Source organism: Populus euphratica, unplaced genomic scaffold (assembly GCF_000495115.2).
Source record: "Populus euphratica unplaced genomic scaffold, PopEup_1.0 scaffold945.1, whole genome shotgun sequence".
Classification (NCBI taxonomy): domain Eukaryota; kingdom Viridiplantae; phylum Streptophyta; class Magnoliopsida; order Malpighiales; family Salicaceae; genus Populus; species Populus euphratica.
The window spans coordinates 3460-10647 of NW_011500802.1; the positions used below are offsets into that span (position 1 = coordinate 3460).

Genomic DNA, 7188 nt, shown 5'->3' on the forward strand with positions numbered 1-7188 from the left:
GCAACCAACCAATATAGGTAATAATAAACAATTAATTCAAAGATCCATTTAAGAAAATCAAAGAAAATTACCAGTCAAGGTCGATAATTTTAATCTCCTTCTGTCTCTCCCTTCCTCCATTGCTATTTTTTCTTCGCAATAGAAGATTAATGCCTCTGTTCTCGACAAAGCAAAAACCCACGAACCACCACCGCAACCCATCTCCCCTTGCAATTATCATCTCCCTCTAAAAATAAAAAAACCCAACCGCCCAGAGCAATCCGCCATGGCAAGCCCAGCACCAACATAGCTATTGAACCAGTTACCAACAGAACCACCAAACCAAGGCATTGCCGTTAACGACGAAACGATCCAGCTGCCAGGAGCGGGAAAAAAAAAAGCACACGAAAAGCGACAGCTCCGACAAACTCAAGCGATCACAACAATCAACGCAACCAGCACCTCTAAATTCATCATCCACAAGCATGGCTTCCAATGCTTCGATTCTCATGTCCTGCTCCTTTCCATACTCTGCCAATTCATTTCATTCAACCAATCAGTTATTAAAACATAGATATTAGCATGCCACATCACTGCAACACATCACTCCTCCACTGGGGAGGAACTATCAACCAACCAGTATAGGTAATAATAAACAATTAATTCAAAGATCCATTTAAAAAAATCAAAGAAAATTACCAGTCAAGGTCGATAATTTTAATCTCCTTCTGTCTCTCCCTTCCTCCATTGCTATTTTTTCTTCGCAATAGAAGATTAATGCCTCTGTTCTCGACAAAGCAAAAACCCACGAACCACCACCGCAACCCATCTCCCCTTGCAATTATCATCTCCCTCTAAAAATAAAAAAACCCAACCGCCCAGAGCAATCCGCCATGGCAAGCCCAGCACCAACATAGCTATTGAACCAGTTACCAACAGAACCACCAAACCAAGGCATTGCCGTTAACGACGAAACGATCCAGCTGCCAGGAGCGGGAAAAAAAAAAGCACACGAAAAGCGACAGCTCCGACAAACTCAAGCGATCACAACAATCAACGCAACCGTCCAGGCCCACGCTACTAGTAACTCCACTGGCGGTGGAAGGCGAGCGAAAACAAAAGGGAAAGCAACGGAAGGAAGAAAGTGTGGATAGCGACGAGAAAAACCGCCATCGTAAGGGCGCAGAGGAGATTGAGATGGAGTTGGCACTGATCCGACACTCAACGCATCGCAGCACCGTGGGTTTGACATGGAGTCGGATATGCGATCGATTTAACAAAGAGTTTGGCTGTGACTGCTGTGCATGGTGAGTAATTGTTTTATCGACGACTTTCTTTTCGTTAAAGAGACTGTAAAAAGAAAGATTCTACAGCAAGCCCCAGCAAATAAAAAACTTATTTGCCAATAGCGAAACCCACTTTCACTAAGGAAAGTAAAAGAATTAAAGAAAACTGGTTCGTACATCACGTTAATAAAAAAAAATTAAAAAAAAAAGCCCACAATTCCTCATCTGCCTCGACGATTTTAATTTCACACCATCACGGCATCACACACACACACACACACACACACACACACACACACACACACACACACACACACACACATATATATATATATTATAAAATGGTCCAATCTTGAAATTTCCATTACAAAAAACAGATCACATATTTATCTGCAGCAATAAAGCAGATGTCAAAAACCATTAACAGTGTAGGCAAGTATCCATGCTGCGACAACATCTTACAACAGAGAATTAACAAACTTAATGTCAGATAACTCTTCATTGATTGCTACCTTGACGAGTAGGAAGCCTGCAATTAATAATGAAACAATATTGGAAGATTGTAAGAACCTCATTGGTATGAATCTTAACCGGGTTCAGCTTGTAATTACATCGTACTTACTTATTAATTTCTGGGCATGGAAGTGCATGGCTTTCAGAGTCCCTCCATTGGCTTGGAATCACCACCAACATTACACTCAGATTTCCAGGTGCAGCCGCGTCTCTTGAGAGTATAAATTATGATAGCAAGGAGGAGCAAGCCAAGACCAGCTCCTCCTTTAGCAGCTAAGGAGTAGCCTCCGCTGTCCGAGTGCTGTGCAGAGGGGTGCGGGTTGTAATCATCCATGACTCAAAACTACAAAAAGGAATAATTAATTAGAGAAAAAAATCAGTAATGTCTCAAGTGAGACTAGAAAGACATCGCATTGATAACATTACCAAATTTGAGGAAGAAACACAGGTGGGAGGGAGCTTTGATTTATGCCAGAAATTGTAGTACTTGAGTTCTCTTTTATGCCTAATATTTCCTTCCTATAAATAAATAAATAAGGCAAGAGAGAGAGATAGGGGCGAGGGAGATTCAGCATAGCTGTGGGACCACCTTTGAAGTTTGCAAGACCGTGTTTTTTTTTTTTGCATCAGAAGTTTAAAAGTAAGACTTTTACGAGGATTGAATTTTTTAAAAAAATTATGGCTCTGTTTCCTAGTTTTTCTTTTTATTTTATCAAGTGTGTGTTTAGCATTATGCTAATTTTTGTAATGTGGTTTTGTGAAAATTAATTTAATAAAATCACTATTAAATGCAATTTTAAACATGATTTTTTTAAAAAAAATATTTAATTAAAACAATTATAAATGAATTAAATGACTCCCGGACTGACTCCTGAAAAATAAAAAGATAATCTAAAATTTTGAATAAAATAAAAAAATTAACAAAAATATAATTTTGCAGCGGGGTTGTGACCAAGGTTGGTGTGACCATCTCAGATCACAACTGGTCTCACAGATGGCGCGATCCCGCTGCCAAAAAGACATATAGTAAAAGATACGGGATTTTCACTGTACACTAATTACTGTTTTTTTATTCTCTGACTATTTAACAAGTAATTAATTTTAAATTTTTATGGAAAAATAGGATTAAAAAATAAGATATAGAAATAAAAAAACATGATAAATATGGGTGACATGTCATAAATTTCAAGAATTTTTATTTTGATATAGAGTTCATTTTTGTTTTTTTTGTTATGATTAAGAGAAAAATCATTAGATGTAGACAAAAAAAAAACCTGTTATTCACATCTATTTAGATCACTAAAATAAAAAAAATTAAGCTAAATTATTTAATTTGATAAAAAAATTTATATTATATGTTTTTACACCTTAAATGTTTATGAATAAATAAATTTGAATTTAAATTGATTGTTTATTTTAGATTTAGTTTGGTTTTTGAGGTGTTTTGTTTTTTAAAAGTTGTGAATAAATTTGTTATGATTTGTAAAATATTTTATAAATATTTTGAATAAAAACAAGTTGTAAAATAGATTTTTGGTTTTTTAGCCATTAAAATAGACAAAATCCAGACAATATACAATGCATCATTTACAAAGACAAGCCATCATATTCGTCCTTTCACTGTTCATTGCGTCTTTTGGAAGAATAACAAACAGCTCACAAAACTGTCTTCGGTAGCCGGAAAAAAAAAGAAAAAACGCTCCATTTTTCTTTCCAATCTCCTAGTATCTATCCTAATTGGTCAAGTCCTACTACCTGACCAGATTTTTGGCCGGCGGTAACCAAGAACGCAACAAATCAAATTGATAATAGAAAAACCCACTAAATTGAATTAAAGAAAAAACCCACAATTCCTCTTCTGCTTTGACGATTTTAATTGAAGATATTAGTTTAATTCAAACACAAAATTCACACCATATATATAAATCAAACTGATAATAGAAAAATCAAACCACACGATCCAGCTTCCAGGATCAGGTTAAAACACAAGAACACGAAAAGCGACAACTCCAACAGGCTCAAGCTATCACAGAAGCCAACGCAACCGCAGTGGCAACGCCACTCCAAGGATAGAAAAGCCCACAATTCCTTATCTGCTTTGACGATTTTAATTAAAGATATTAGTTTAACTCCAACACAAAATTCACACCATCATTTATTTATATATAAAGTACAGAGTAAAATGGTCTGTTCTAAAATGAGAAAATGAACCAAATATTTATCTGCAATAATACAGTAGATATAACTAAAAACCAACTGTGGAGGCGCCCGAGTACTGAATGGATTGCTACCTCGGCGAAGAAGAAGACCTGCAATTATACTGTTCCTAATCATGTCCACTTGTATCCATTTAACTTAATATATATATATATATATATATATATGAATAAGGAGATGTACGTATGCCTAACAATATTTTTATTATTGTACTGTTCCTAATCATGTCCACTTGTATCCATTTAACTTAATATATATATATATATATATATATATGAATAAGGAGATGTACGTATGCCTAACAATATTTTTATTAAAAGAAAAGGAATGGAGTTATTATGCCAACACACAAACAATTCATGATTTTAATGTTCTAATATATAGATTTGAAGTTTAGACAATACTTTTTGGTTTTATGATTAATGAATAAAGATTTAGATTTTTTTAAAAGTCATGTTTGTTTATTGGACAATAATTTTTTTTAAAATGAATTTCGGTAAAGTGAATTACTTTCTAATATTTGATAGTGTAGTGAAAAATAAATTGAAAAACAGTTTCCAGTGTTTGGTTATGTCATGAAAAATGAGTTGGAAAATAACTTATTAATATTTTATTTTTCTCAAGTTTATTAAAATAATAAGGAATAAATCTTACAAATTAAATATTTGAATGAGAATGAAATTGAAAAAAAAAATATAATTTCATAAATTATCTTAAATAAAATAAATAATAATCAAAATAATAGAGATAAAATCTAAAAAAAATAAAATAAAAGATGAAGAAATTAAAATAATAATAATCAATATTTCATAAATTATTTCAAATAAAATAAGTAACAATCAAAAGAATGAGGATCAAATTTAAAAATTTCAATAAAAAATGATAAGGAAAAAGCAAATAGAAATTCTAAAAATAAAGACCAAAGTTAATATAAAAATTAAATTTTAAGAGATGAAATTGAAAAATAGATATACAAATATATATATATATATAGCAATCAAAAGTTTAAGGAACAAATTTGATATAATAAGCAAATAATGATATTTCTAAATTTTTCACAACTTCCGGAAAGTGTTTTTTATCCAAATTTTTCAGGAAAACACTTTCTTGAAAACCAAGCCAAATTTTTCTTTAACTGGAAAGTGTTTTCTATTGACTAACTTTCCTAACGAAAAATAAACACAATAAAGTTTAGAAAGTGATTTTCTGAAAATCACTTTCTGAAAAACAAACACAGCAAAAAATGAAAACATTTTTCTAAAAATCAAACTAAATTTTTCTTTAACTGAAAAGTATTTTTTATTAACCGAAAAATGTTATCTATTAACCAACTTTTCTAATAGAAAACAAACACAAGAAAGTTTGGAAAGTGATTTTCCAGAAATTACTTTCTAGAAAAGAAACATGTCCTAAGCTTAAATTCATTTTTTGTTAAATTAATAATAAGAAAAAAACAAGATCGCATACTTGTTAGATATATCTATATGGTGACCAAGTCTAAATTGGCCTTTACATATCTCTTGATGAAAAAATTATAATTTCAAAAGGTGGATCTCATGAATTAATTATTCATGTAGATAGAATTAATTAAACTAGTTTAATTAATCTGTAGATAGAATTAATGTTGATTTAAAAAGTTTTAATTAATTAATTAAACCAGACATCGATCAAATTTCCTCTATTTTTTAATTAATTATATGATTAAATTCTAATACTGACAACTTTTTAATTAATTTTTTTTATTAATGTAAGTATTCAGGTTAACTTGCGTGCATCTTAACTAATCTCATAAATTTTAAAATTAACGATTGTATAAATCTTTAATTGTCATAAGAGGATTCATACTTATGACCATTAACCATTAAAGAAAAAAAATTTAAGACCTAATTAATTTAACTATCTCTTAAGGTTAATTAATTTTTTTAATTAATAATATACATAGTCTTTTATAAATATAATTATTATTTTCATGTAGATTTATCTTTTGAAATGTCATAAAATAAGATAATAAGATGATATAGTTCATATTTTTTTAATGACGAATATAAAATTTAATAGAAAAAGAAAGAGAAGAGAAAAAGAAAAAGAATGGATAGTGGATGACAAGCTATCATTGTAAATACCATATACATTGTTCCTGCGTGAAAGAAGGTATTGTAGAGCTTCAAATGGTCGTAGTGGAAGATAAAAAAAAAAAAAAAAATTAAAGTTGAATCTATTATTTTTTAAAATAATAATAAATAAATAAATATTTAAATAAAATTTTATTTATCAAATAAAACTTATTAACAAAAAAAAAAACAATTAATTTCATCAAAAACAATTGTCATTAGTCAATTTTCTCTCTCCTATCCGTTTCTCAACAATTCCTTCCTCTCTCAAATCCAATAACTAAAGAATAAAAAGAATAAGATTTTAGGCCAAAATATTTAATTAAAAAAACTGAAGGGACCACATGTTTTTTTTATGACATATTAAATGAATAAAAAAAAGATACATTTGAACATTGAGATAAAAAGAAAAACCATTAATATTTTTTATAATATCAAATTAGATCTCTAAATTTATAATTTTTTTAATCCACATAATAAAATTATTATTTTTTAAATTAAACACCAATCAAATGTTGATATGTTTCTTTGATACCAAAAAAAACTATATAGAAAACAATTAAAATAAAATAAATGATGAGCTTGAATTTTAATCCGGGGAAGAGAAAAAACACAGCACCATGATGAATAGCCAGCCAACCTAACCTATGGAGACATTGATATCTTGAAGCGATGGTTAGAAGTATGAAGGTCATTCTCGCTAGAATGAATTTCTGCCATTGCATATCATTGGTTTGTTTACTTTGAAAAAATCAAAAAGAAAGAAAGGGAGGAGCACCTCTATATTCATCATCCATAAGCATGGCTTCCGATGGAAACGCTATTGGATGGCAGTCAATTCGTCCGTCGGGTAGCAGATGCTCGTGAAAAGAACCGGATTAAAATATAGTTATTCTTTATTTGTGAAAGGATAAAAATACAAATTAATATAAACTCTCCCTTCGGGCACTCCTAAAATTACAATTAAAAATTAAGACAAGCATCTTAACTTAATATAAACTTCTCATGCAACACAGATCGCATAAGAAAATTAATATACATTATTAAGCCATACAAATATAGTGTATTTTCTTTAATAGATT

The 7188-nt window shown here is 30.3% G+C and overlaps 1 long non-coding RNA gene across 1 annotated transcript in view; it reads left to right on the forward strand.

The window, feature by feature from the left end:
- LOC105116421 (uncharacterized) overlaps window positions 1–6859 on the forward strand; it is a 7232-nt gene extending 373 nt beyond the window's left edge. Inside the window, exon 2 of the long non-coding RNA XR_840523.1 lies at window positions 6762–6859. This is a non-coding gene — a long non-coding RNA (uncharacterized LOC105116421). The remainder of the gene's footprint in view (window positions 1–6761) is intronic.
- The last annotated feature ends 329 nt before the right edge of the window (window positions 6860–7188 follow it).